The sequence below is a fragment of the Palaemon carinicauda genome, chromosome 2, assembly GCF_036898095.1.
Source record: "Palaemon carinicauda isolate YSFRI2023 chromosome 2, ASM3689809v2, whole genome shotgun sequence".
Lineage (NCBI taxonomy): Eukaryota > Metazoa > Arthropoda > Malacostraca > Decapoda > Palaemonidae > Palaemon > Palaemon carinicauda.
In genome coordinates this window covers 197,683,660-197,711,296 of record NC_090726.1, presented here as the reverse complement: position 1 = coordinate 197,711,296, position 27,637 = coordinate 197,683,660, and the positions used below count along the sequence as shown (strand labels likewise).

General features: G+C 50.5%; 1 long non-coding RNA gene across 2 annotated transcripts in view; it reads left to right on the top strand.

Moving 5' to 3' along the window:
• Positions 1 to 27,637, top strand: part of LOC137622857 (uncharacterized) — a 54,937-nt gene that overhangs the window by 10,683 nt on the left and 16,617 nt on the right. For both annotated transcript variants that reach the window (XR_011040503.1, XR_011040502.1), the window contains exon 2: positions 13,931 to 14,114. This is a non-coding gene — a long non-coding RNA (uncharacterized lncRNA). The remainder of the gene's footprint in view (positions 1 to 13,930; positions 14,115 to 27,637) is intronic.

Sequence of the window (27,637 nt, the reverse complement as noted above, 5' to 3'; positions counted from 1 at the left end):
GCCTCTTCTTCCTTCATCTTCCCCCTCTCTTAGGGCACAGCACCTGTGGAAATCTGCAAGCTGGCCTCCTCCATTTGCAAGTGAAAACTATATCCCTTGTGTAGCCTAAAATATGGAATATAGTTATGTTCCCAACTTCCCATTTTCTCAGCGATGGAGAGTCGGATAATGGCTATGTTAAGTAAGCAGAGTGCTCCACTCCAAGAATCTTTACCTGGTCAAGTCACAGTGCTTAGTTCTCACACATGTACTGATTGCCTAGTTCGTCAACTTCCGCACATACGCGAGAGTTAGCGAGGTATCAGGGTGTCTCAATAACACACCCCAGGCCAAAATACCAGCCAGTTGGTTAAGGACTAACACCCATCTAAGGATGAGACTCCACTATAAAGGGTGAAATGGTTTGTATTAGGTGTTGGAACAAATGACAAATTTGGGAGTTATTTGTATTTTTCCTAATTATACAAACCTTAAGCTCTTTACTCATAATTGTCCTGCCATCATCTATCCCAATGTAAGTCCTGCCTCCAATAGGAAGTGACATATCACCGGTGTGTGTATGTGTGAGCGAGGTGGCTGGTCTATCCCCCGATAATTAGCGGTACAGTGAACCCTCGTTTATCGCGGTAGATAGGTTCCAGACCCGACCGCGATAGGTGAAAATCCGCGAAGTAGTGACACCATATTTACCTATTTATTTAACATGTATATTCAGACTTTTAAAACCTTCCCTTGTACGTAGTACTGTTAACAAACTACCCTTTAATGTACAGAACACTTAATGCATGTACTACAGTACCCTAAACTAAAACAGGCACAAATATTAAAGGCGATTTTATATCATGCGTTTCCTAAACACGCCAAAAAGCACGATAAAAAATGGCAACCAATGTTTTGTTTACGTTTCTCTGATCATAATGAAGAAACAAACGCATTTCGTGTACTGTACATATCTGTGTATAGGTTAGTTTTTGCATCGATTATATTAATTATACAGTATGTTGATTTTGTTATTACCAATGTTTTACTTAATTTTTCTTAGGACTTCCAAATGAAATTTTTTTCTTTATGACGCCGCCTGAAATGACGGCGTCATAAAGTACGCTCAGTAAACAACCACGCTCAGTAAACAAAGAAGGCATTTAACGCGCATGATGAAAGTGATAAATAATGATTAGTTCCGTAACCGAAATACAAACCACGCTATTTACAAAGGGTTTACTTTTAGTGCAGCTGAAATGACGAGCCAATAGTTTTTAACGAGGGTTAATTACCCCCGCGCTAGTTAACGGGGGGTGGGGAAGGGTAGCTTGCTACCCCTCCCCCCTCCACACACCGGTGACTTGCTTCACTTCACTTTTGGCTCGGCGGTGATCAGACGTGTCTGCTCGTCGCCTTCGTGACAGCCTTTAATTTTTTGCTTTTTCTTTTCAGCGTGTGTGTTGGTTGGAAGTTGACCTTCAGTTTTTTTTTTTTTTTTTTTTTTTTTCTCTATGCGTACATGCCCTGGAGTTGCCGGCCGTCCTTGTGGGACTTTCATGTCGGACGTTAATACGGATCCATACACCCTCTGCCCTCAATGTCGGGGCCGACGGTGTGACCAGGATAACATGTGCCGTGAGTGCAGGGAGTGGTCTGCCTCCCAGTGGGAGAGGTTTGGCCGTCGGCGTAAGAAGAAGTCCAAGAGAGACCGTTCTCCTCCGGGGTTAGCCTTGAAGGAGGAAGGTTCTCGGGACTCTTCTTCCGCCGCCCAAACCTCCTCCGAAGCTCCCCCTCGTCCGCCTCCTAAGGAGAGTCGTCCGAGTGGGAGCGCAGGCCCTTGTTCTGTTTCCCTACCTTTGGTGGGGGGAGAGGGCGTCGCCTCCCATAGCGAGGCGGTTCCCCCTCCTCCTCCGGGGGAGGTTATTGATAATGCCTTATCCAGTGATGATCTTTTACAGATTTGGTCGTCCCTGGGGCTTAAGGGCTTGCCCTCCAGGGTCGCTCTTATTGACCTTGTCTCGTTGGGGGCCGCTGTTAAGCAGTCGCCGGTGGTAGCAGAGGTAGACCCTCTGTCTATTGTCGACGTCGTGGTGACAGAGACCTCCGACGTGGCTGGGCCTTCCGCCGCAGGTGCTGTTGCTGGTGATGGTGCTCAAGGCTCTCCTCCTCCTTCCGTACATCCTTCGAAGGGGGAAGTGAGTCCTTCGGTCTCGACTGCTGCTCAGCTTCCTTCTGAGGGAAGTGTTTTGACGGAGACTCCCCTTCGGAGGACCGATGGTCCCGACGATCTCCCCCGAGGCCGCCTCCGCCGTAAGGCTCATCGCCCTCTACGCCACAAGGGCCTCCCTTCCCCTTACAGGGAGACTAAGAGGCGCCTTTTTGGGTCTTCATCCTCCGGGGGGGACTCTCCTCGTCAGCCTCAACCTACTGCTCCGCCCTCCTTGAACCTCTCTGCAGACCGCTCACCATCTCCTGCCGGATCTTCGCCTTCTGGAGAACTCGTCACCCGACGGGCAACGGTCCCTTCGGGGCTAAGGGATTCTTCCCTTACGCGAGCAGTGCTAGCGCACAAGCGCTCTCCTGCTCGCCAGCGCTCACCTGCTCGCCAGCGCTCACCTGCTCGCCAGCGCTCTCCTGCTCGTCGATGATCTCCTGCTCGCCGACGCTCACCTGCTCGTCGGCTCTCTCCTGATGTTCGCCCCCCTCGCCAGCGCTCTCCTGCTCGTCAGCGCTCATTTGAGGACCATCGCCCTGCGGTCTCTGACCACCCTTTAGTTCCTGCTGAACTCCCTGCTCACCATCTGCCTGGTCCTGTGGCTACGCAACATCGTGCTGCGCGTGTCAGAAACACATGTTCGCCAACGCGCCAGCGATCTTCCCGTTCCTGCTCGTGAACGCGCCGCGCCACCTGTCCTTTCACAGGACACGCGTCGACCTTCTGCTCGCCAGCGATCACCTACGCGCCAGCGATTACCTCCTCGCCAGCGTTCACCTGCTTTCCAGCGCGCACAGGCGATCTTAGTACAGTATCGCCTATTCAACAGCGACAACTAGCGCGCCGACGTTCGCCAACGCTCCTGAAGGAACATGGTTCGCCAGCTTCTAGCTCGCCATCGCGCGATCGCCCGCCTGCACATGCCGCTTGCCATCGCGCGATCACCCGCCTGCACATGCCGCTTGCCATCGCTCGCCATTGCACGATCGCCCTCCTGCGCATGCTGCTGGCCATCGCACAACCCTGCACGATCGCCCGCTTACGCATGCTGCTCCTCATCGCACAACCCTGAACGATCGCCCTCCTGCGGATGCTGATCACCATCGCACCCTATCACGCGATCATTCACCTGCGCATGCTGCTCGCCATCGCTTACCATTACGCGGTCATTCACCTGCGCATGCTGCTCACCATCGCACACCAGTGCGTCGACATACCACATCGCGCCATCGCCAACTTGAGCGACTGCACTCACCAGCTCGTCATCGATCGCCTGTGGATCTACATCGCCAGCGATCTTCCTCACTTACGCGGCAGCACGATCCCTCGCCGTCGTGCCAACGCTTGCGTTTGTCGCCTCGGACACGTGCTTATTTACCTGCCCACCCTCGCGCCCACTCGCCTGCGCGCCCGTCCGATCGCTCGCCTGCGCGCCCGCGCGATCATCCACCTGCGCTCCCGCGCGACCATTCGCCCTCGCGCGACCATCGTTCGCGGCGAATTCCACAGCCGGTGGTAGCAGCAGGGACGCGTGCTCCTAGACGGCACTCGGGATCACCTCCATCCAAGCACAGGTTGGTAGTGCAGGACGAAGACAGGTCAGTACAGCATTCTTCCCCACCTTCTTTTCAGGCAGGTACCGTTGTGTCTACTCCGAAGGATCGCCCGATCCTTTTCACTTTAGCGAGGATTTCGGACTCTGTGTCCTAGGAGCAGCAGACTTGGTTTGGTCCGCTGGCACGGGCGTTAGTGAGGGTTATGAAACCAGCACTCGCCGGCCAGGGTAACAAACCAGCGGCTGTCTCTCCTACGCTGAAGAGAAAGAGAGGAGTGGACTTCGTGGTGACTTCCCCCAGGGCGAAGTTGGTTCCCAAGAGGTCGGTCTCGAAGGTCCCTTCTCCGGCACGAGTACTCTCTCCTTCTCCCGTGGACGAGGCCTTTCCGTCCTCAGGCGAGTCCAGTGGGGCGGTAGTCTTCCCCTCGGCACCAGGGGGGGAGACTTCGCTTCAGGCAGGAGAATCGTCTCGTGAGGAAGGGGCCCCTCAAACCTCGTTGTTGGGATCCTGTATCCCTCCCAGGAGGGAATCCAAGGATTCCAAGACCGTCCCTAAATCCTCTGCAAGGATTCGTCAGGAACCCACGACTACCCAGGGGAATGTCCAAGTATCACCCCAGGAAGAGATTCCTGGGGCAGGAGACTTAGCTGCCAGCCCGCAGGGAGGAGAACAGCAAGAGTCCGAACATGCCTTCTGGCAGGTCCTAAGCTAGATAAGGCAACTTAACAGACTTACGGATCCAGTCATCCCCCCCCCCCCCCCCCCGTGAAGGCAAAGACACGATTCTGGATGAAGTGTTTGACGTTCGGAAGGCCCCTAAGACCAGTGCAGCTCTGCCCTGGTCTCGGGGTCTGAAGAGTGCCAGGGCTAGGGCCAACGCTCAGCTCGCACTTCTTGCCTCCTCCAATCGTTCCACTGCCGGGAACAAGCTCATCCCTCCTCCTCGCCTTCAGCAAAGGAGGTATTTCGAGATCCTGGGTGAGCACAACCTCGCTCTTCCTCTCCATCACTCTGTGGAGGAGCTGGCGAAGGGAGTTCCCCTGGAGAAACTCTCTGCCCGGCAGGTGTCGTTCTCGGCGGCAGAGATCCTTAACCAAGAGAAGGTCGCTAAGTGTGCCATGCAGGCCACTTCGTGGCTGGACGTCTGGTTAGGATCTCTGGGCATCCTATTGCGATCGGAGGACTTGTCCAAGGAGACCAATAGGAAGGCCCTATTGCTCTCGGGCACCCGCTCCATCGAGTTTTTGGCGCACCAGGTTACCACCCTGTGGGCCAACTCGGTGTTGAAGCGTTGCGATGCTGTGTCTGAGAGATTCCATCCGAAGGTCCCCGCCATAGATGTGTGTAGGCTCCGACATGCTTCCCTTCTGGGGGAGAGCCTGTTTGAGCGTCAAGACTTGGAGCGAACGGCTGAGAGGTGGAGGAAATCCAGCACGGACTCCCTCCTCCACAGGGCCCTTACAACTCGGCCCTATAAGCCTCCAGCCCCGCCACAACAGCAACAACAGCCTCGTAAGGCTCCCAAACAGGCACCGGCAGCTAAGAAAGTGGTGTCTAAGCCCCAGCCCTTTCCAGCCAAGGTCAAGAGGGGCGGTAAGTCCTCCAGGGGAGGCAAGACTTCTAGGGGTGGCGGCCGCGGCCGCAAGCCCTAGGGGTGGCAGTCCCCCTGCGTGTCCACCTGTGGGGGGATGCCTTCAGCGTTGCGTCCGCAGGTGGCAACAACACGGGGCCGATGCTTGGACGGTCTCAGTGATCGGCCAAGGTTATCGCGTCCCGTTCACGTCATCTCAACCTCCCCTGACAGCGAATCCAGTGTCGTTGAGCTCCTATGCCATGGGATCGGCAAAGGGGCTGGCCCTTCAGGCCGAAGTCGAGACCATGTTCGAGAAGGGTGCTCTCCAGGAGGTCGTGGACGGCTCTCCAGGCTTCTTCAGTCGACTCTTTCTTGTAAAGAAGGCTACTGGAGGCTGGAGACCCGTCATCGATCTCTCAGCTCTGAACAGGTTTGTCAAACAAACCCGGTTCAGCATGGAGACAGCAGACACGGTCAGACTTGCGGTGAGACCACAAGACTTCATGTGTACACTGGGTCTAAAGGACGCGTACTTCCAGATCCCAATCCATCCGTCTTCCAGGAAGTACCTGAGATTCTGCCTAGACAACAAGATCTACCAGTTCAAGGTGCTGTGTTTTGGTCTCCACAGCTCCTCAGGTGTTCACCAGAGTGTTCACCCTGATTTCATCTTGGGCGCACAGGAACGGCATTCGTCTCCTTCGTTACCTAGACGATTGGCTGATCCTAGCAGACTCGGAGTCGACCCTTCTTCGGCACCGAGACAGGCTTCTGGATCTTTGCCAGGATCTGGGGATCGTGGTAAACCTCGAGAAGTCCTCTCTGCAGCCGTCCCAACGACTGGTTTATCTAGGCATGCTAATAGACACCAATCTCCACAAAGCCTTTCCATCAGACGACCGGATAGCAAGGCTGAGGAGGGTGGCGAAACCTTTCCTCAGGCGAAAAGAACTCTCCGCCCAATCGTGGTTGCGTCTCTTAGGTCACCTATCCTCCCTGGCCCATCTGGTTCCAAACAGCCGCCTCAGGATGAGATCCCTTCAATGGCGGCTCAAGTCCCGGTGGAATCAAGGATCCGATTCCCCGGACATTCTGATCCCAATGGGATCTCTGGAACAGACGGACTTGCGGTGGTGGCTGGCCGACGAGACCCTGCGGAAGGGAGTGAGTCTTCTTGTCCTCCCCCCAGAATTGACTCTGTTTTCGGACGCGTCAAAAGAAGGGTGGGGGGCGCACGTTCTGAACCAGAGGGCCTCAGGCCTTTGGTCAGAATCAGAAAAGTGCCTACACATCAACCTGCTAGAATTGAAGGCCGTCTTTCTGGCACTTCAGCAGTTCCAACGGTTCCTGGCGGGTCACTCCGTGGTGGTGATGAGCGACAACACCACGGTAGTGGCTTATATCAACAAGCAGGGAGGCACTTTTTCGCAACAGCTATCCCATCTTGCAGTAGAGACTCTGAGGTGGACCGAAACCCACTCGATAACACTATCAGCTCGCTTCATTCCTGGCAAGAGGAATGTGCTCGCCGACAGTCTGAGCAGGGCTTCGCAGATAGTGAGTACCGAGTGGTCTTTGGATCCTCAGATAGCCAACAAAGTCCTAACTTTGTGGGGTTCCCCGACGGTGGACTTGTTCGCGACAGCCTTGAACATCAAGCTGCCCCTGTACTGCTCACCAGTCCCGGACCCCAAGGCACTCTGGCAAGATGCTTTCCAGCAACGGTGGGACAACATCGACGTGTACGCCTTCCCACCATTCTGTCTGATGAGAAGGGTGCTCAACAGGACCAGACTATCGGTCAACTGTTCCATGACTCTAGTAGCTCCGCTATGGCATCACGCGGAATGGTTTCCGGACCTTCTGCAACTCCTGACGGAACTCCCAAGGGAGCTTCCTCCACGACACCAGCTTCTCAGACAACCCCACTCCGGTGTCCCTCACAGGGCCGTAGCCTCGCTTCGGCTTCACGCCTGGAGACTATCCAGCGTCTCCTCGCGGAGAGAGGCTTTTCGCAACAGGTTGCGGAGAGAATGTCTCGGCACCTGCGAAGGTCCTCTGAGGGAGTCTACCAAGCGAAGTGGAGAGTCTTTTGTGGTTGGTGTCGTGGAAGGGGTATCTCTCCACTCGATGCCACTATTCCAGCAATAGCGGACTTCCTCGTGTATCTGCGAGAAGAAATGCGCCTTTCTGTCTCGGCAGTGAAAGGCTATCGCTCAGCCTTAAGCTTGGCCTTCAGATTGAAGGGCGTGGATATTTCTTCATCGCTAGAACTCTCTTTACTCATACGTAGCTATGAGCTTACCTGCCCCCTGTCGGAAGTGAGACCCCCTCCTTGGAACGTGGTTCGAGTCCTCAGGTCTCTCAAGAGACCTCCCTTCGAGCCATTACGCCAGGCCTCCGATCGCCACCTGTCTTGGAAGACGGCTTTCCTACTCGCCTTGGCCTCGGCCAAGGGAGTTAGTGAACTTCATGGTCTCTCGTACGACATCGCCCATTCAAGGGGATGGGGGGAGGTAACGTTCAGGTTCGTCCCTGAGTTTGTGGCCAAGACTCAGAATCCTGGAGTGCCGGATCCTCGGTTCGACTCTTTCAGGATCGCGAGTCTCCGTTCTGTAACAAACGACCCAGACCAGCTGCTACTATGCCCAGTGAGGTGTCTGAGGTACTACTTGAAGAGAACGGCTGCAGTCCGTCCTCATGTGCGAGCTTTGTTTGTGAGCACAGGCAGGACAAAGAGGAGGGTCACCAGGAACACCATCTCAGCTTGGATTCGAAGGGTTATCCACCATGCCCTGAATCCTGACCCTCCTCCGTCACGTCGCCCTCGGGCCCACGATGTCAGGGGTATTGCTACATCCCTGGCCTTCAAGAGAAACTTCTCTGTGACGCAGGTACTTCAAGCTGGGGTCTGGAAGCGTCAAACGACCTTCACAGCCCACTACCTGCAAGACGTGACCCACAGGAGCCTCGATACGTTCTCTATCGGCCCTGTGGTGGCTGCACAACAGCTGGTCTAACCTCAGGCTCCTTTTTGGACAAGTAGCAGTTGGTTGAGGGCGTTGTTACCCGGTCTTAGTCTGCGTGAATGAAAGAGTATGCCTGACCCTTACTTCTTTCTTCATTCTCCCCTCTCTTGGGGAAGCAGCATCCTGGTCCTCGCATAGCTGACCTCGACCTCTGCAGGTAACCCATGCTTCTTTGTGCTCCTAGTATTAAGCTAAATACTGTTGCGTCTCCCATACCCTGACGAGGTGGTATGGGGAACGTCCTATCCTAGAATTCCTATCTGAAGGTGTCAAGGTCAACTTCATAGGACGAGTCACACACTCCTCCTCACACTGCTTATGTAGGCCACTCGACCTGTGAGGTACAGGGGCTCCCTCTCTCTAGTGCTGCTCACTGAGGGATCGAGCCCCCGGGCAAGCTGAAGTCAGTAAGGCTGGGGACTTTCCACCCTTCCTAAGGGGTAAGTCACCCTTTGTAAATAGCGTGGTTTGTATTTCGGTTACGGAACAAATGACAAATTCGAAGATAATTTGTATTTTTCCTAACCATACAAACCTTAGCTATTTACACATATGTGCCCGCCATCCCTGACCCCCAAGTCAAGTCCTACCTCTAAGTGAAGTGAAGCAAGTCACCGGTGTGTGGAGGGGGGAGGGGTAGCAAGCTACCCTTCCCCACCCCCCGCTAACTAGCGCGGGGGTAATTAACCCTCGTTAAAAACTATTGGCTCGTCATTTCAGCTGCGCTAAAAGTAAACCCTTTGTAAATAGCTAAGGTTTGTATGGTTAGGAAAAATACAAATTATCTTCGAATTTGTCATATTTACAGTAAAAGCTTTTAGAAAATGTTATTACAAATATTATTTACCGTATCTATATAAAATCATACAGTACATGCTATACGTAGCAAAGCAGGAAAACAATTTACGAGAGAGAGAGAGAGAGAGAGAGAGAGAGAGAGAGAGAGAGAGAGAGAGATTGTTTTATGTACGTAAATGTAAATTTTAAACAAAAAAAATATGATAGGTTACAACATGTATACTCTTCTGACTTTCAAAACCTTCCCTTTAACTTAATGCATACAGTACTAAACTAAAACAGGCACAAATATTAAAATGTTAGAATATTAAAGTAAAAAATAAAGATTGTTACTGTACTCACCACAAAAGAAGTTGAAGAAAAACTTGAATGATGATGGCGATGAATTTGCTGCACAGTAGAAATGATGATGATGAAGCTGATGATGTCTTCTACTGTGCAGCCAATGATAGTATTTTACGTCTCTTCAGACAGAGGTGTCTTTTCCTGGGACACCTCTTCAACTTCTTCCTGGGAAACTTCTTCAATTTCTTCCGAAGGCGTACTAGCAGGAGGAACTGGCTCTTTATTGCGAGGCTGGAAGAACATTGTGATCGGAAGTTGCTGCCGCTGCTTCTTTTTTCACTCTAAGAGCATCCTGTAGGGAGTCATGTCTTCATCGATCTTTTTGCATAATTGCATAGACGGAACCATATCCTCGTCCCACTCTTGCAACATTTCTTTCACCTCCTTTATATGGTTGCAGACCTTGGCAAGCCGTTCTAATGGTAAGCCCGTTTCTTTGACATTTTCTTGGGTCTCTTCCTGTGTTTCGCTCTCCTCTTCACTGGCCGATTTCGTCAGGTCTTCTAGGTCTGCGTCAGTTAGCGGCTGGGAATGGCAGTCCAACAACTCGTCGACGTCTTCAGTCGTCATGTCGCCAAACCCGTCACCTCCAATTATCGCAGCCAACTGCACAGATTTGCGTATTATCTGGGGCCACAACTTCTTCCAGCTCGCATTCACGGTTGCAGGTTTCATTTCTTGCAGTGCCTTCTGAATGTTCTGCAGGCACGTGGCTATGGTGTACTGCCGCCAGTACGCCTTCAAATTAAAATCTTCATCTTCATCTTCATTGGCAGCATTCACACACGCAACGAGGTCCGCCAAGGTATTCTTCGTGTAGAGGGCCTTGAACGCTCTGATAACCCCCTGGTCCATCGGTTGAATTAATGACGTGGTGTTGGGTGGCAGGAACTCAACCTGAACGCCCTCACGCGACAGGTCAGTTGCGTGTCCACCAGCTTTATCCATAAGGAGAAGGATCTTGAATGGCAAGCCCTTCTCTAAGAGATATTGACTGACTTGCGGGATGAAACACTGGTGGAACTAGTTGGAGGTCAGCATCTTTGTAATCCATGCTTTTGGATTGTGCATCCAGTACACGGGAAGGAGATTCTTATTCTTATTTTTCAAAGCGCGAGGATTTTTCGACTTGTAAATAAGCCCCGGCTTTAGCAAAAATCCAGCAGCATTGCCACACATCACGAGGGTAACGCGATCCTTGAATGCTTTAAAGTCAGAGGCTTTGGCTTCTTCTTTGAACAGGAAAGTTCGCGACGGCATTCTCTTCCAAAACAAGCCGGTCTCATCCATATTAAACACTTGTTCCGGCTTGTATCCACCTTCGGCGATAATATTCTTGAACGTCTGGTTCACGTAAGTTTCAGCAGCGGCAATGTCAGCGGAAGCAGCCTCGCCATGCAGGGAAACGCTTTTCAGGGCGAAGCGTTTCTGAAACTTCGCGAACCATTCTTTGCTGGCGGAAAAACGTTGTTTTTGACGCTGGGAATCAGTGGATGTCCCTGGTTGAGGTTCATCTACATCATCATCATCTTCAGCATGGTCGCCATCGTCGTCTTGAGGTTCCTTTGCCGCAAAATTCTCATACAAGCTCAAAGCCTTGGTTCGGATGGTGTTCGTATCCAAGACTATGTTCTTCTTCCGGCAGTCGGCAATCCACACTGCTAAAGCACCTTCCATGCATACGATCGTTTTATTACGCGTGGTAACGACTCGCTTCGCTTATCTGTTAAAGGTGATGGTAGCCGTCTTTCTAATGTTCGCCTCGTCCTTCATGATATAGCGAACGGTGGATTCGTTGACTTCAAAATGGCGGGCTGCGGCCGCGTAACTTCTACCGTCTTTTAACATATCGATAAGCGTCACCTTCTCAGCAATCGTCATCATCTTTCGGTGGCGTTTAGGCTCACTACCAGCCTTAGTAGAAGCAGAACGCTTGGGAGGCATTGTACAGTAGGGTTTAACAGAAAGTTCAACAAAAAGTTCAACTTAAAACAGTCACACACAGCACAGATTAAAGTCCACAATAACTTAACAATATCTACACAGTGATACAGCGGGAGACAAAGTGACCGCGAATACGTAGATGCTGCGGGTTGGAGATGCAGGCAAAACACCAATCACAGGCTAGATAACAAAACTTGGGTTCTGATTCGTCATCTATCAGCGCTTGAACCAATCACAACCCGTCTTATATGCTACGTAGGTTACCAATTCAAAGTACAAGGTACCCTACGTATACTGTACAGTAATAATAATAATAATAAATAATGATAATAATAATAATAATAATAACAATAATAATTTTAATAACAACAATAATAATAATAATAATAATAATAATAATACAGCTTTACGTACGCTATTTTACGCTTGTTTTGTTGTAGGATATGTCTCTCTCTCTCTCTCTCTCTCTCTCTCTCTCTCTCTCTCGTACGCTTATATGAGATGTGATTTTTGCAACAAAGAATATTATTGGATGCAGTACTACGTACGTATACATACAAAAGATTCATGGAAAAGATGCACATCCATTACATTTGTAGTACAGTAGTAGCCATCAGCAGCCTTACACCATTCTAATATGGTATGACTGCATCTGATTTGCGTTTCATGTTCGATTTAATTTTACTACGTACTGTATACAGTACTGAATTATCGTATGATCACATTCTCTTGTCATGTTTTATTTCTTTCTGTGCTGAATTATATGTCATATGTAATGCAATGAACAATCAGTAAGAGCAGATATTACTAATTACAGTATTAATGGAATTCCAGGTAACGAAATATCGTATTTGGGGTCTTCAGATATCGCGGTATTTCGAAATTTCCGGAAAATCCGCGATATGTATATATATATGGGTTATGAATAAAACCCGCGAAGTGGTGAATCCGCGATGGTCGAACCGCAAAGTAGCGAGGGCTCACTGTATGTGGTTATATCCCGCTAAAAGTTTTATGGCTAGTTTCTGCTTTCGCTGAAATATATTTCCACAATAAAGACCTCAAGGTTTGTATGATTAGGAAAAATACAAATTACTTCCAAATTTTCCATATTTGTTGGAAGTGTTAGGCTCTCAGTCTTTTCTTGCTGTGGTTGTTAGTTATGTTGTAGGACAGTTGTTGTTACATGTTGGATATATGTTGTTACTCTTAGTATGGCTATAGACCGTAACATTTTGTTACAACTTACCAGTGTGTTTTTCCCACTGGTACTGGGTAGATTGCCAGCAGCTATGACCTAGGGTTGATTCTCACTCGGCCTAGTCAGCCTCCGCTCACAGTCAGGTCAAATATTGTTACACGATTTTAAATGGCAGCATTCACAGTGTCGCTCCGGTCTGCTCTCACTCCAGTCTTGCTTCGGTCATGATATAAAAAATCAATATGTACAATAACGCAAATTTTCACTGCGTAAATACATTTCCCTAGTATCACTGAACAATATTCTTATACAATTTTGCTTTTTCCTTATATTTATGACTTTGCATAGACACTGATCGGACCGAGAGTGTGAACACCCTAGTACCTAGAGCGAACTGAGACTGGAGCGTGACCGGACTGATAGTGTGAATCAACCCTTAGTGTGTAAGTCATAAAAAGGATGTCGACACCTTTGTCTTACATTGGTTATAGGGTGTTAGAAAATGTCCAGTGGTCATGGGTTGGTACCTGTGATATCCTGTAATTTGTTCATTGAATGATAGCAACTTATATTGCAGGGGTTGGAGGTTATTTTCATCTTAGTGTTGTTCAGGATAACCTTTAAAAATGATTTTAAGTTGTGCATACCAAGGATAGAAATTGTGTTCGGTTTCTAAGGATCTTAAGGTTTATGGAAAGTTGATGGTAACTTTTTTTATATGCATTTTGTGATGTTAGGACATCGGCACTATATTTAGAAAGTAAGAAAAGTTTTTATGGGACAGTAAGTAGTAATACTGAATAATTGAAGGGAAAACCGTTTATATAGAAAAGATGAGACAACTTTTTCAAAAGATCTATTTGAAGAATAATTGTCTTTTGTGAGGTGGCCTATTTGGTAACGTCCCTGACTAGTGATCGCCAAACTGGGGTCAAGTCCCTCTGAAACTCGTTAGTTTCTTTGGTCACTGCAATCTCATCATCCTTGTGAGCTAAGGATGGTGTGTTTGGGGGAGTCTATAGGTCTACCTGCTGAGCCATCAGCAGCCATTACATGGTCCTCCCTGGTCGTAGCTTGGATGGAGAGGGGGCTTGGGCCCTAATCATATGTGCATTGTCTTGATTGCTTATGTCTCTGTCCCTTGCCTCTGCCATTCATGAGTAGCCTTTAAACCTTTAAACTTAGTATTACTATAGTTTTCATGGAATATTTTTCTCTGAAGTTATATGATGAAAGTTAAACAATTGAGGCCATTTATAGTTTGTTATAATTTTCTATTAATTTCAGGCTGCTTTCCTTGGATAACATGGTCTGGAACTCAGAGATTCGCCTTTGACCCAAAACCCACTGATTTATGGAACTGGATGTTCTCTCTTCAATTGTTTTGAACGGCAGTACAGTACATGCGAGGATGTAGAGATTGTACTTCTCAGACTGAAACTTGAAATATGAAATGATCCAGTATGATTTTGTAAGTGTTATGAGTTTCTTTTTAATTTAGAGTACAGTATTGTACTGTACTAATAATGTTGTTTAAACTACTTTACTAATAAAAGTTTTTTGTTCCGTAACCGAAATACAAACCACGCTATTTACACAGGGTTTACCTTTTAGCGCAGCTGAAATGGCGAGCCATTAGAATTTAACGAGGGTGTATTACCCCCGCGCTAGTTAGCGGTGGGGTAGGGGAGTGGTAGCTAGCTACCCCTCCCCTCCCTCACACACAGATGAATGCCCACTTTCACTTTTGGCTCGGCCTGTGACAGACGTCTCTGTCTTGGTCCTCTCTTAGCAGCCATTGTTTGTTTTGTCTTTACTTAATCGCTTACTTTTCATTTTCTCAATATATATGTAAACATGTTTTCATGTTTGTATACATATTTGAGTATAGAAATCAGTAAGTTTCTTTTTCAGATTTGTGTGTGTAGTGTACTTATCTACGTGGTGTCCTCGGCAGTTGGCCGCCACGGCGTTATGGGTGGCGATCGAGTTTGACTTATGTCTTTCTCTCTCTCTCTCTCTCTCTCTCTCTCTCTCTCTCTCTCTCTCTCTCTCTCTCTCTCTCTCTCTCTCTCTCTCTCTCTCTCTTGAGGTCGTTCACCCTTTTACTACGTGTTACTACGCCCTTGTAGCTTCCTTTCCGTGTGGGGGGGTTGCTACGCCGTAGGTTTGTCTCTATTAGTTTATGAATCTAATTGTATTTGTTGATTTTTCAGCTTTGTAGAACGATTCCTTTCGGGGTTTTCATTCTTTCCTTAGTGTTCATTCATTTTTAAATTACATAATTACATAGTTACATAATTATAATTGTTATAATTCTGTTTTGGTTACAGCTCTCCTTCCGTGAGTGTAAGTGGTTGTGAGGGCACGTGCCTGTTGTGTAATTCTTGTTTCCTTTCCCTCAGGATTCCTCTTCGGAGCCTTCCCGGGGGAATGAATGTGTACTAAGGTTTTTTGTTTTATTTTTTTACAGTTACCGATCTAGTTCGTTTCTGTAATATGGCAACGGTGTGAGCTGTCTTGTTGAGTCCTGGGGATTCGGCTGTTGCTGCCTCCCCCCTTGTGTTTTCGTCAGGGGCGTGTCTCCTTCTACTGGAAGTACTCCCGTGACGACGGACAGCTCTCCAGTTCATTTTAGAACTCTCAGGAGGCTTGCCTCCTTGGACAGGTAACTTTCCTTCCGAGGGAAGTTTTTTCCTGTCCAGGCTTGAGTTTTTCCCCTTATGGAGGGTTCTCCTCTTGCCTTTTTTTCGTGCGACTATGCTCTTGGTGCTGAGCGGTCACACCTGCAGTTTCGCTCAAGGGGCTGGGCAACTGCAGGAGCTCCTCTTCGGAGGATTGCTCCTTTTAGGTCACTGCTGACCAGTCTCTTCTACGAAGTGTTTCTCTTTCGTTCGCAAGAGAGTACACTCATAGAGACTCCTCTTCGGAGGGTTCTTCTGTTGCTGTTGGCCTCCCTCGCCGTAAGGCCCACCGTCCACCTCGTCGTAAGGGCCTCTCATCTCCCTATAAGGGTGCTTGAGGCGCCTTTTTGAATCTCCGTTTGCAGCCTACAACTCCTTTTTCTCGATCTTCCTCCTTGGTGCAAATGGACAGCAGTCTGATCTCGTCTTCCGACGGGCAACGGTCTTCCCGACGGACGACGGTCTTCCCGACGGACAACGGTCTTCCCGACGGACAGCGGTCTTCCGACGCACATCAGTCTCCCGGCGGACAATGATCCCTTCGGGGCAAAGGGTTGCCTCCCATGGGGGTTCTTCCCTTGCGTGTCAAGGTTTCCCTGCGCGCCCTTCTGCTGTGTTCTCTCCTGCTCCTGCTCAGTGTTAACGCACAGGCGCTCTTCTGCTCATCAGCGCTCTCCTGTTCGTCAGCGCTTTCATGATGATCATCCCTGCTGTTCCTGTTGGTTCCTGTTACGCGCCCTGTGCGCCCACGTTCGCCCTGAACTTCGGTTCAGGTCGGGGTCAAGGACTCTTCTTCTATACGCAGGCTTCCACGCGTAGCCTTCTGCTCGTCAGCGATCACCTGTGTCTCGGCGATCTCCGGATCGCCCGCGTGTGTTACAGCCGGCACGCCAACGTTCTCCAACTCTTCTGAAGGAACATGGTTCGCCAGCTACTAGCTCACCTGCGCGCGACCCTCAACTGCGGATGCTGATCGCCATCGCGCGACCCTCAACTGCGGATGCTGATCGCCATCGCGCGACCCTCAACTGCGGATGCTGATCGCCATCGCGCGACCCTCAACTGCGGATGCTGATCGCCATCGCGCGACCCTCAACTGCGGATGCTGATCGCCATCGCGCGACCCTCAACTGCGGATGCTGATCGCCATCGCGCGACCCTCAACTGCGGATGCTGATCGCCATCGCGCGACCCTCAACTGCGGATGCTGATCGCCATCGCGCGACCCTCAACTGCGGATGCTGATCGCCATCGCGCGACCCTCAACTGCGGATGCTGATCGCCATCGCGCGACCCTCAACTGCGGATGCTGATCGCCATCGCGCGACCCTCAACTGCGGATGCTGATCGCCATCGCGCGACCCTCAACTGCGGATGCTGATCGCCATCGCACGACCCTGCGCATGCTGATAGCCATCGCGCGATCGCCCACCTGCAGAGGCTGCTCGCCATCACGCGACCGCCCATCTGCGCATGCTGATCACCATCGCGCGATCGCCCTCCTGCACATGCTGCTCGCGATCGCTCACCTTCGCATATTGCTCGCCAACGCACGATCGCTCACCTGCGCATGCTGCTCGACCATCGCGTCGGCATAACACAACGCGCCATCGCCAATCTGCGCGTTAGCACTCACCAGCTCACCACCGATCGCTTGATGATCCATATCGCCAGCGGTCTTCCTCGCCCACGTGGCAGAGCGTTTCCTCGCCATCGCGCTAACGCTTGCGTTCGCCGCCTCGGACTCGCGCTTATCCACCTGCCCACCCTCACGACCGCTCGCCTGCGCGCCCGCTCGCCTGCGCGCCCGCTCGCCTGCGCGCCCGCTCGCCTGCGCGCCCGCTCGCCTGCGCGCCCGCTCGCCTGCGCGCCCGCTCGCCTGCGCGCCCGCTCGCCTGCGCGCCCGCTCGCCCGCGCGACCGCTCGCCTGCGCGCCCACAGGCCCACGTGCCTGCACGTCTACGCTCATGCACGTCCGCGCCCATGCTCTCCAATGTTCGCCCACGCGCGAACCAACGGTTTTCCATCACGCGGACGGATGGTGTTCCGTCGCGCGAACCTACAGTGTTTCTTCGCACAAACGTCGGCTTATTTCTTGCAGTATCCATTGCTCGTCTATGGGTTATCGCTCGCCGACCACCAGCTCTCGCCCTTCCTACCACGCTCGCCCTCCTTCTGCGCTCCTTCGCTCACCTTCGTTTGCGTTACCGCGCATGGGCGCTTCCACGTTCGCCCACGCAAAAATCTTTGAATTACCGTCGCGTGAGCTCCATGGCGATTGCTACCACGATTCCCAATGGGGTTTTCGCAGCATGGCCAGCCTGGCGAGTTCTTCTGGAGCGTATTTCCAGAACACGGCCTCACCCCGTAAACGCAGAGCATGGCACTTGCAAGAATAAGAGAAACTTAAGGGAGATCTGAGCAACACTCCTCTTTCCTGAACCTGGTTAGCCCTTCCCCGTCATTCCCTGGAAGGATTTTTGGCGGGGGCGCTTTCCGTTCGAGATTTCTCCATCGGACAAGGGGTGACTGCTTACCCCTTCCTCTGGGAGCTTACCAGGTTCTTTCCCTCCTCGGTTACGGCCCGAGGTTTGGTTCAAGGAAGCTACAGGAAGAGCATGGGTACTTTCCTCCTCTCGAGCTCAGGCACCTTGGCCTTTCGTCGTTAAGTATCTAACTTGCGGACAAGCTCGATGTTGTACCATCTGGACGCGCTGACTGAGGGCTTCCTTCGGGTGTCTCATCTGTGGAGGTCGACGACCTCAGACACCCTTCCATCCTTGAGAAGAGTTTGTTTGTGCCCAAGGACAGAGACTTAGACAGCGGCTGTGCGGAGGAAATCGACTTCCGTTTTCACTCCTCCAAGGCGCTTTCTTCCAGACTCTGCAGGGCTCCAGCGCCCTTTTCTTTCAATCACGTCGGGCTAAGTTATCGGCTACGACAACTGGGACAAGGTGTCCAATTGCAGTTTCCTCCTGTCAGGAACAGATGGCACGGGAGACTCCCCCGGGGGGGCATAGTCCTAAAAGGAGTTCACGAACTCTAGGATTGCAGGTTTTTCTCTGGGAGGATGCTTAAGGTTACTCATCCGAATGACAGCTTCCCGATGCCCATTCCCGCACAATCTCTGTGATCAGCCAAGGATATCGCGCCTGCCGTCTCTGTCAGCGAATTCAGTGTCTCTGAACCTCTATGCCATAGCGTCAGCAGAGTTGCCCGGTTGGGCAGAATGATCCATACCTTAGGCGAAGGTCTTCCTTAGGATCATCGACGGCTTCACCCCCGGCCTCCTCAGTCGATCCTTTCTTGTAAGAAAGGATCTGAGAGGGGATGTCCTTAGTCGACCTCTCAGCCCTGATCAAGTTTGTCGAACAAACTTCGGCCAGCGTAGACCAGCAGAATCGATCAGACTGGTAACGAGGCGACAGGACTCCTTAAACCCTGGATCGGAAGGACAGGTACTTTCAGTTTCCATTCCATCCATCTTCCAGGGTGCTCGTCGAATTCAGCCTAGACTGCAAGTATTCCTGCTTATGATGCAGTGTGGCTATCCCGCCGTGGCATAGCAGGTTTGTTTCCCCAGAGAACTCTCCCTGCCTTCCTCTTGGCCGCTCAGGTGCAGGCTTCCGCCTCCTCTGCTGTTTGGATAGCTGGTCAACTCCGGTAGGCTCGGGTTCGATCTTCTTCAGCGCCGGGACAAGCTTCCGGATGCTTACCATGAGTGTGGGCTCATGGTATTTTGCTTGGAGCCTTCTCTTCCTCTGCCTCAACATCTGGAGTATCTGGCCATGATATTGAGTCAACGGCCTTACCACGTTGGAAACCCCGCTTCTCGTCCGTCCAGCGAGGTTAAGCAACGTCGGTACTTGGATGGGTGACCACCTGGGGACACCAGATTCTGTTACCACATCCTCCGAGCCTTCCTTTCGGTTGACTGTGGCAAGACTGAGGAGAGTCGCAGTACCTGTTCTCAGTCAAGCAGAGCTTTCAGCCCTACCTTGGAACGTTTCCTAGTTCTCCTTTCCTCATTGACCCGTCTATAGTCCGAACGGTCGCCTCAGGATAAGTTCCATGTGGGGCGGTCCAAGTTCCGGTGGCTTCAGGCAATGTTTAACCGGACTTCCTGGCCCCTATGGGACCAGCGGAACTATTAGACCTGCAATGGGTGTTGACCTATGGAGCCTCTTGATGGTAGTGGATATTCTCGTCCTTTCCCCACATTCTGGATGCTGTTCTCGGACTCGTCAAAGGAAAGGGGGGGGCATGTTCCGGTCCAGGCCTATGGTCAAGACCTGAAGGATACCTCTCCATCATTCAGGCAGGCTTAGGGGCCTTAGTCTGGCCCCTCTACAGATCCTACAGCTCCTGCCGAGTCGCCCCGTGCGCGTCGACTTCATGATTCTGGCGTATTCTAACCAGCAGGGGACGCATTTTCACACCTTCACATCTTGCAGTAGAGATACCGGGATGATTGAGATTCTCTCAATACCACCATCGGTTCTCTCATTCCAGGCAGGGGAATGTTCTCTCCGACTATCCGAGCAGAGCCTCGTAGAGAGAGTGTACCTGGGGGTCTTTGACCTTGGGTAACCAGCAAGTACTGGTCTGGGGGACCTGATCGCGACAGCTTGGAACCTCAAGCTTCAGCTATTCTTCCCCCCAGTCTCAGACCCCGAGACTCTGGCAAGATGCATTCCGGTGATGGTGGGACAACTTCGACGCCTGCATCTTCCCTCCCTTTTGTCTGTGGACAATGGGTCTCAACAAGACCAGGTTGTCTGTCAACCTTTCAATGGGAGAGCTCCACTGGGACTATGCGCAGAACGGTTTCTGGACCCTCTGCTTCCCCTGACGGAACTCCCGGGAGAGCTTCTCCCACGGCGCAGACTACTCAAGCATCCACACTGCGACATCTCTCCCGAACCGGGGCGTCGCTTCGGTTTCATGCCTGGAGACACTACGCCTCCTCCTCAAGAAGAGACAACCCGCTACAGTCGCGGTACGGAGGTCGCGTCATCTGCGATAGTCATCCACAGGGGTCTCCCAGGCAAAGTGAAGAGTCTAAGGTGGTTGGTGCCGTGGGAGATATACCTCTTCCCTTGAGGCCTCTTCTCCAGCAATAACGGTCTTATTGCCTTTCGGCGGGAGGAAACTCCTTTCCGCTCTCGGCAATGAAGCCTGTCGCTCAGCCTTTCCCTGACCTTCAGGCTTAAAGGAATAACTTTTTCCTGCCCGCTGGATCTATCCTCGCTCATGCGAAGCTACGATCGTCCCTGCCCTAGTCGGAGGAAGACCTCCAACTTGGAGCATGGCTCGGACTTTTAGTCCTTTAAGAGATCTTCTCAAGACCCTTTACGACAGGCCTCGGATTGTATTCCGCCTTGGGTCTTCTGCTCACTCTGGCCACGGCCAGTGTGTAAGCAATCTTCTTGGTCTCTTACGACTCCCCCCTTTCTAAGGAAGAGGGGAAGGCAACATTCAGGCTCGCTCCTGAGTTGTTGGCTAGACTCAGAATCTGGGGGTCCGGCCCTTCGGTCCGATTCATTCAAGATTTCGAGTCTCCATTCTGTATCTGATGTCCCAAGACCTTTTCTTTCTTGCCAGTAAAGGAATCGAGAGGTTAGCGCTGGGAACAGCTGCAGTTTGTCCTCAGTTGCAGCCGATTTGGGAGCACAAGGAGGACATGGGGGAGAGTCACCAGTATACCTCTTCAGCCCGGACTCAAGGACATTCATCTCGACCTGTCTCCAGACCCTCCCCCATCACGTCGCCCTACAGCACGATGTTGGATACATCGCAACGTCCCTCGCCTTCGAGTAATACTACTCTGTGACGCAGGTGCTACAAGCTGGAGTCTGGAAGCGTCTAATGACCTTCGCAGCCCGCTTCCTGCAGGGCGTGAGCCACAGGAGTCTCGATACGTTTTCTATCGCTCTGTGGTGGCTACACAACAGCTGGTCTAACCTCAGGCTCCTTTTTGGACAGGCAGCAGAAGGTTGAGGGCATTGTTATCAGGTTTTAGTCTGCATGAACGAAAGAAGTATGTCTGGCCCTTACTTCTTTCTTCATCATCCACTCTACGGGGAAGCAGCATCCTGGTCTCTGCATAGCTGACCTCGAACCTCTGCAGGTAAACCATGCTTCCTTGTGTTCCGAGTATTGAGTCAATACTGTCGCGTCCCCCATACCCTGATGGGGTGGTATTGGGAACGTCCTAATCCAGAGTTCCTTCTGGAACTCCAGGTCAACTGCCTAGGACGGGTCACACTTCTTCCTTCACACACAAGCTTACGTAGGCCACATGGTTCCTTGCGAAGCAAGGAACTTGTGAGGTGCAGGGACTCCTTTAATCGAGTGCTACTCACTCGGATTCTGAGTCCCCGGGTAAAGCCAAAGCCAGTATGGCTGGGGACTTTCCACCCTACCTAAGGGGTAAGTCACCCTGTGTAAATAGCGTGGTTTGTATTTCGGTTACGGAACAAATGACAAATTCGAAGATAATTTGTATTTTTCCTAACCATACAAACCTTAGCTATTTACACACATTTGCCTGCCAGCCCTGTCCCCCAAGACAAATCCTACCTCTAAGTGAAAGTGAGCATTCATCTGTGTGTGAGGGAGGGGAGGGGTAGCCAGCTACCACTCCCCTACCCCCCCGCTAACTAGCGCGGGGATAATACACCCTCGTTAAATTCTAATGGCTCGCCATTTCAGCTGCGCTAAAAGGTAAACCCTGTGTAAATAGCTAAGGTTTGTATGGTTAGGAAAAATACAAATTATCTTCGAATTTTCAATATTAAACTTACCCGATGATCATATAGCTGTCAGCTCTGCTGCCCGACAGAAAAACCTACGGGCGGAATACGCCAGCGATCGCTATACAGGTGGGGGTGTACATCAACAGCGCCATCTGTCAAGTAGGTACTCAAGTACTCGATGTCAACAAAGAACCAATTTTCTCTCTGTCGTGCCACTGGCAAGACCTACTAAATACGCTGTTACTAACTGGATTTGTTTTCACAACTATTTGGTGAAGTACACTATTCCAGTTTTGAGCTTTCGCTATGCAGGGGTTTTATCTTCATTTCAAAACTTGAACTCGTTTTGGATAGATTTTATTTTGGTGACAAAGAGAGTATGGACTCTCTTTCTCTTTTAAATGGCCGACCCTTCCCTTAGACGGAAGTGTGTTTAGGTTTTTAGTAATTTTGCTTAACACGTTATAGATCTTTATATTTTATATCTCTCCGCCTTTATTAGGCCTCTTCGATTAACTTTCCTTTTATTATAAACATATAAAAATAAATTTTTGTTTTGTTTATTTGCGACCTTTCCTTTTAGTAGGCGGTCCTAACTTGGAACCGAAGTTAATCAACGTTGAGCCCGTTATATCGTATTTAACCTTTAAAGAATTTAAAACTTTTTAAATTTAATGTTTTATGAAAGAATTTCTTTGATAGTCTCGTACTGTTTTCAAAGATGAACTAACGTTTAGTTTTTTAGTCTACGCAGTTGTTGACGTTCAGGACGTTCAACTTGCGCTCTATCGTTACGATAGAGAGAGAGTGTATCACGGTTTCACTTTGCAGTAAGAGTAAACCTATTCTAGCGTTTCGTTCATTCTTTCTTAGCTTAAATGGTTTAAATTCTAAATTAAAGGAACTTTTTATTTGGAAAACCTTTCAGTTTTTTCCTTTAGCAAATCACATGTTTTGACGATATATAATTGGGCTCTTCTCTCAGGTGCGAAATCTAGAGAGAAAGAGAGAGATAGAGACGGAGGGAGAGAGAGGAGATAAAACGTTTCGTTCAAGCGGGTAACGTTGTTCTCGTTTTACTCTCCTCCCTAGTCGCTGTAGGGGAAGAAGGTAAAACGTTTCTAGGGTTTTATTCTTGTTCCCAGGCTATGTGCGGTGAGAGATTGTAAACGTAGTTGATCTAGTGTTTAGTCTCTTTCCCAGCCACTGAATTCTTTATCTTTATATATGTTTTCTGTTGCATTATACGACTGTTTTCGCAATTACTACCTTTTAATGAAGGGTAGGATTGCGTGTTTCAGGTAGAAATCAGTAAAAGTTTCGATTTCAGTGAAATAAGTGCAAAACAGAAAATCAAAGTGATAAAGTGATATGCGCAAAGTGTTACAGTGTTGCGTCCGAGGGTTCGTCTGTTCGTGCCTGTCGTTCACCTAGTCCGGGACCTCTTGCAAGCTCCCAAGCCCAGGGGAGAAGTAATGTCGAACGACTTATGGGTTCCTCAGGCCTTGATCAGCGAACAGACGTTTTTCCCTCCGTGGTTTCGGGCGTATCTACCCAAGATCGCCCCACCCACACAAAGACGAGAGAGCCCATTTACTTCTCGTCTGCGGAAGAGGTTTCTCGTAAGAAACCTTGGACCAAGGTCTCGCAGCTTATTAAGTGCAAGTCGGTCCCTTCCGCGCAAGTCCAACGGCCCAGGTGTAGCCACTGGGTCAGTTCGGACTCGCTGCAGTCATCCGACGACTGCACACCTCCCAAGAGAGGCAAGGTGGTACCGCAACAGGCAGTAACTCCGTCTGTTGCCGCACCCGTTGTTTTAGACCCTCAGTCACAATGGACAGTAGCTCCGTCTGTTGCCGCTTTTGTAGACCCTGAGTGGTCTTTACTGCAGTCTATGCAGACTCAGTTAGCTGCGGTTATGCAGGAGTTTCGTGCGGAGAAGGTTAACGCTGCACCCGTTAGCCTACAACCTGCCACTGTTGTGCGCCCAGCTCACGCTGAGGCTGCTTGCTCCCACACTCCGGCTGCGGAGAGGTTGGCGTTGCACCCGTTTGCCTACAACCTGCCACGGTTGTGCGCCCAGCTCACGCTGAGGCTGCCTGCTCCCACACTCCGGCTGCGGAGAGGTTGGCGCTGCACCCGTTAGCCTACAACCTGCCACGGTTGTGCGCCCAGCAGACGCTGAGGCTGCCTGCTCCCACACTCCGGCTGTGAGAGCTCCTCCACCCATGCGCAGTCGACCCTGCCAGACGCATGCTGACTCCCACAGACGCACGGAGCACTCCGTTGCCGTGCGTGAGCTACCACAACAACAGGAGGGTGGAGTTAAGCTGCCGTGTTTTGACACGGTGCGTCAGCCTCCGCAACCCACTGTGGTTACCGCCACTCACCCGCAGCAGACTAGTCAGTCAGGAGTTGAGGCTTCCCCACACAGCTTTGGTTGTTGCCAGCTCACAGACTGTCAAGCAGTTACATGACGTTGCCTTCTGGTCTGCTACTAATGCACCAGTGCTGTATGTCCTCACGCACCTGTTGTGGTTGACAGTTCAGTTTTTTGACAGTTCACAGACTGTCAAGCAGTTACATAACGTTGCCTTCTGGTCTGCTGCTTATGCACCAGTGAGACCCTCACTGAGATAACCTAGCTTTTCTCGGACAAGGTTCCTGTGGATGAGAAAGTGCTGTTCTCCCTCCTACCGATATTCCTTTGAGGACTCTGTCATTTGGAGAGGAGCCTTAAGCTGCTTAGCCTCCTATGGACTTTAATTAAAGCATAGCAAGGCTTCCAGGGATGGTAAATGGTTCCGCTTCAGTCGCTAACCCCGTCTGTTGCCACACCTGCTCCCGTAGACCCTAATGGGCTTTGCTGCAAGACATGCAGTCCAAGCTTGTGTCCTTGATAAAGGACTTTTTACGGAGAAGAACCTTCTGGCCAACAACCTTCCTACCGGTTGGTTGTGCGCCCTGTTGACACTGAGGTATCCTACTCGCGTCCGCCAGTTGAGGTGGTTCCTCCACGGATGCGACCCAGTGTGGGTTGCCAGTCGCACGTTAACGTTAAGCGACGCTCGGAGGTGGTTGTTGAAGTGTGTCACTAGGAAGACGTTCAACAACCAGCAGAGGTGACTTGTTGTGACGCAGTGCGTCAACCTCAGCAACCCGGTAGGGTGTTGACTGCACAACCCAGACAGTCTAGACAGTTTCGGGTTGACGCTGTACTTCCTCGCGTCCCCATGGTTGACAGTTCACAGACTGTGCAGCAGTACCATGATATTGCATCCGGCTCCGTCACGCATCCACCAGTGCGACCGGATTCAGCGAGTCAGACGTTGCCCACTCCGTTGCCGTTTCCTCATCAGTTTCGGATAAGGAACCCTCTGATGAGGACGTTGCTGAACTAGACGATCAACCCCCAGCCCTGCTATCCATCCAGAAGAGGCTGAAGAAGGAACGCTGCCCTGTCAGGCTGTGGATGAGTCTGGTAAGGACACTGTCATCCGTGGTTCTTTTGTGTCACTTGGAAGACTACACCTCCGTCCTCTTCTGTATCATCTAGCTTTTCACTGGAAAAAGGACAAGACGCTAGAAGCGGTCTCGATCCCGGTTTCCGGAAAGATAAAGTCTGGTCTGACTTGGTGAAAGGACTTTATCAACCTTAGAAAGGGTCTTCCCCTGACTGTTCAGACTCCCAACCACGTTCTCCTCTCGGACGCATCGGACGTAGGCTGGGGTGCGACATTAGGCGGTAGGGAATGCTCGGGATTATGGAACTCAAGTCAAAGGATAATGCATTTCAACTGCAAGAAGCTACTGGCAGTACGTCTGACCTGGAAAAGCTTCAGGTCTCTCCTTCAAGGCAAAGTGGTGGAGGTGAACTCGGACAACACCCGGCTTTGACGTACATCTCCAAGCAAGGAGGGACCTACTCTCTGACATGGTACGAGATCGCAAGGGACCTCCTCACCTGGTCAACAGGTCTAGACTTTTCACTAGTAACGAGGTTCATCCAAGGCAACTTGAATGTCATAGCAGATTGTCTCAGTAGGAAGGGACAAATAACTCCAACAGATTGGACCCTCCACAAGGATGTATGCAAGAGACTTTGGGCCACCTGGGGCCAGCCAACCATAGATCTCTTCGCAACCTCGATGACCAAGAGGCTCCCAATACTTTGCTCACCTATCCCGGACCCAGCAGTAGTTCATATAGATGCCTTTCTACTAGATTGGTCACATCTAGATCTATATGCATTCCCTCCGTTCAAGATTGTCAACAAGGTACTGCAAAAGTTCGCCTCTCACGAAGGGACAAGGTTGACGCTAGTTGCTTCCCTCTGGCCCGCGAGAGAATAACTCACCGAGGTACTTCGATGGCTAGTAGACGTTCCCAGAACACTTCCCCTAAGGGTGGACCTTCTACGTCAGCCACGCGTAAAGAAGGTACACCAAGGCCTCCACGCTCTTCGTCTGACTGCCTTCAGATTATCGAAAGACTTTCGAGAGCTAGAGGCTTTTCGAAGGAGGCAACCAGAGCGTTTGCTAGAGCAAGGAGAACATCCACCCTTAGAATCTACCAATCGAAGTGGTAAATCTTCCGAAACTGGTGCAAGTCAGTATCCGTATCCTCGACCAGTACCTCTGTAACTCAAATAGCTGACTTTCTCTTATATCTGAGGAAAGAACGATCTCTTTCAGCTCCCACTATCAAGGGTTACAGAAGCATGTTGGCATCAGTCTTCCGTCACAGAGGCTTAGATCTTTCCAACAATAAAGATCTACAAGACCTCCTTAAGTCTTTTGAGACCACGAAGGAGCGTCGTTTGGTTACACCTGGTTGGAATTTAGACGTGGTACTAACATTCCTTATGTCAGACAGGTTCGAACCGCTTCAATCAGCCTCCCTGAAAGATCTCACCTTTAAGACTCTTTTCCTGATATGCTTAACCACAGCTAAAAGAGTCAGTGAGATTCATGCCTTCAGCAAGAACATCGGATTCTCATCCGAAACGGCTACATGTTCTACAACTTGGTTTTCTAGCCAAACACGAGCTGCCTTCTCGGCCTTGACCAATATCGTTCGATATTCCAAACTTATCGCATGGTTTGAAATGAACTAGAAAGAGTATTATGTCCTGTAAGAGCTCTTAAGTTCTTTTTAAAAACCTTTACGAGGCCCGTCTGAAGCTTTATGGTGTTCAGTTAAGAATCCATCTTTGCCTTTGTCAGAGAATTCTTTATCCTATTTTATCAGACTGTTAATACGAGAAGCTCATTCCCATCTGAATGAGGAAGACCCAGCTTTGCTGAAGGTAAGGACACACGAAGTTAGAGCTGTCGCAACTTCCGTGGCCTTTAAACAAAATAGATCTCTGCAAAGTATATTCGACGCAACCTATTGGAAAAGCAAATCAGTGTTCGCGTCTTTTATCTTAAGAATGTCCAGTCTCTTTACGAGACCTGCTACACTCTGGGACCATTCGTAGCAACGAGTGCAGTAGTGGTGAGGGCTCCACCACTACAATTCCCTAATTCCAGAACCTTTTTAATCTTTCT